General features: G+C 31.1%; 1 non-coding gene across 1 annotated transcript; it reads left to right on the forward strand.

Annotated features, from left to right (window-relative positions):
* Nucleotides 1-1,790: 1,790 nt before the first annotated feature.
* LOC111741131 lies at nt 1,791-1,860 on the forward strand. The gene has a single exon (XR_002780879.1). It is a non-coding gene; the product is annotated as a small nucleolar RNA SNORD63 (small nucleolar RNA).
* Nucleotides 1,861-3,257: the final 1,397 nt, after the last annotated feature.

The raw sequence follows: 3,257 nt of genomic DNA on the forward strand, positions 1-3,257 counted from the left end.
AGGATGCAAAACCATTGGATGGTTGAATAAAAATACATCCTGAACATAATGCGAAGGCAGGTTGCAGTCTAGCTATCTGTTAAGATGAAATCAGCTGCATTGCCTTTTATAGCTTTTATATATTCAAATTTTAATATATTCAAATCCTGCGAAATGTGCAAGACCCTGCACCCTCATTTCATGTCCTTTGAAATTAGTGATTAAACTCTCTTTAAAGCGATGCCTCAAAAACTGGTGTCTGACAAGTTTTTAAATTGTATGGCACTCTGGTAAAGAATCTGTCCATAATGAACCCTTGAATGTAAAAATCAGGTTTAGAATTGCAATCGCCTTTTCACTATGATCAATGTGGACATTTGAAGACTCAGCTCAAAATCAAGAAAAAATTCTAATTTAATTATTATAATGTTCTCTGCAAACATGTCTTGAAAACAAAATAAAAATTAGATATACAATTTAATTTACTGTCCAAAAGAGAGAATAATTAATAGTTATCCATTAAGGCTGACCCCACCATGTTGATATAAATGCAATATTTAACTATTAAAGACATTTCTCACTTCTTCTCATGAAGACTGCATTTCCACAGTGTCTATGAGGGCTTTCTCCTACACTAACCACAGCGTTAGAAAATTTAAACTGATTAATGACTGATTTCTCACAATCGAAACCTGGAATATCTGGGTTTGATACTGTGATATAATATGTCGTTGTTTAGTTGTTAGGCCATTAGGAATATTTACTAGATGTTTAATATAATGCCAAATTAACTTTTATAAATTTAAATACTGCATTCTTAAAAAATATTCACTTCAATATCTTGTTAGCATTTCACTACTACCATTCATTTTGCAGATGGTTAAAAGGCATAAAACACTCCATCTTTTCTCCTTTGGAGATAAGAATCCTAGGCTGTGTCGTATATCTCCCCAATTCATGACAATTGAATGTCATTATTTCCTTAGGAAAAAAAAGAACAATGAGAAATATTAAGGGTCCTGTTATCATGTGCTTCTGTATGCTTAGCATGTAAAATACCATGAAAGGCTAGAAATTATTATTATCATATCTAATGATACTGCAAGTCTTAATTACTGCCATTGATGTGAGCACATAATACCAGATCATTTTCTCTTTGTCTCTGTTCTCTTTCCATTTAAAGCCTAAGCCATACTGTCCTTTACCCTTTGGCCTCATTTTTTTTCTTTTTTTTTTTTTTTGGCTGCAAAAAATGAAGACCTATTTCACAATCTGGATTGGTTCAACATATTTAAGCCCATTACAAGGTTTTTAAAATAGCTAATAGGTTGGGAAAAACTTTTTCTCCAAATAATTTAAATGCAAAATTAAAAAATGAGCGTACTATTGATTCTCTTAGAATGACACTTCTAAATGCAAAGTTCTTTAATGCCTTACGCTTTTTCAATCATATGTTGATTGGCTGAAAACCTAGTAGTCTTTTGTGTGTGTATAATTGCCTATCTGTTTTCATATTGTTCTAACTTCCTTGGTCTTCCTCTAAGAATCATACAGTATGACTCTAGATAAACCAGTTCATGGTGATTCTCAAAGTAACTTTACAAAAATACAAAAGACACTGGAATGATATCCCTAACATTAAGAATTACACATTAGAATATTCCATTGTACTCTTTAAAAATAAAAATGCTGGCTGTTTGCTAGTATTAACTCGTTATTTTTAATTATAATATTCCCTAAGTGAATATAAACATAAAGCCTGCAGTAAATGTCTAGTGTTTATAGTTCATAGATAAAAATATGGAAGCCATGTGCAGTGATGCATTTTACTCATCAACACATTCTGAAAAGGTAGGTGTGTGGAAAACTAATGACAGCACAGAAAAAAAAAATACGGAAGTCATATATAAACACAATAATGCATCCATAAAACTTAAAGTAATGGTACTAGTTTAATATTTTCAATGATATTGTTTTACTGAAACTAAATGAGCTTCTTTTATATATTAATCCAATATCATGGTGAACCAATCTGAGAATGTACACCACAATGTACACCATGAATTTTTTTTTTAAAGAGTTAAAATATCATCTCAAAAATCCTTCACTGGGAATATCCCATTACACGTGGTATCCATAAAGCCAGACTTCATGCAATGCAAATATGGTACTAAATGCTAAGGCACAGGACTTAGAAGAGCTTGGCATAACTAATGCTTTTCTAGTTATTCTCTCACTGCTTTTCACTATTCAAACTAATGTGAAACTTTTTTTATAAAATTCTTCATGGAACTCTTTGGACTTCCTGTAGCTCAAATGCATTATCCTTAGGCCAAATTTGTCTCTCTTTTCTCATTAGCCCGCTACGATCACTTTGTTACACTGTGCTATTTTTTTTTTTTTTGGTATTAAATCAAAACCTAAATTGATTGAATAACTTAAATATCAAGCCATAGTGTATGAAAATCATTGCTCATTGCAAATTACTGGAAAAATAAGATTTTAAAAATAACTAGTAAAATAATTTCACATGAATGCAATAGTAGATATAGAATATTAGCTTTTTAATTTTAGGATATATCAATTTAGCGGCAGCCAATATGTCCTCTAATATGTGAAGGAAAAATGATGTCACTTCAGGTAACCCCTGGGTCCTGAATAGTCATAACCATGAAAGCAAATGATGGGACTAAAATCAGACTGAGTACTTGGGTACAAAGTGGCCATTCATAAGCCAAAATATTCTTATATAAACATTTTATTATCATCGAAATGAGAATCCAAATACAAAATTACTTCAGCCAAAATATTTCTCCTATTGTGTCTTTATTATACAAATTGGCCTTAACAAAATAGATTAATTCTGAAATGGAATTTGTTTTACAGAGACCACTTTTAGTCATTACCTGATAATTGAGAACGTCCTGTGAACCAAATAGAAGAGGACAGCTTAGTCACACACAACCACTTTGGAGGCTGAGCGATCAAATTAGAAATTTGTGTTTTTTATCTATCTCTGGTGAATGCGAACTTTGCTGTAATAGTAATAATGAATATACGTAATGATGTTTTTATGCTTGTGCTAGTGGTAATTACAAAAGCTCATTACATTTTTAATTTTGTTAATTGTTGTAAAATAAAATGGAAGGTACACATATGGAGAGAGATTCAAAATAATTATTATAAAGGATAGTGCATTAAAAAGCAATACGTCATCATTTGCATCCATTGGATATGAAAAAATAAAAAGATTGGCATTGTTGAATGTGATTTCGAAT

Source organism: Pteropus vampyrus, unplaced genomic scaffold (genome assembly GCF_000151845.1).
Source record: "Pteropus vampyrus isolate Shadow unplaced genomic scaffold, Pvam_2.0 Scaffold73, whole genome shotgun sequence".
NCBI classification, from domain to species: domain Eukaryota; kingdom Metazoa; phylum Chordata; class Mammalia; order Chiroptera; family Pteropodidae; genus Pteropus; species Pteropus vampyrus.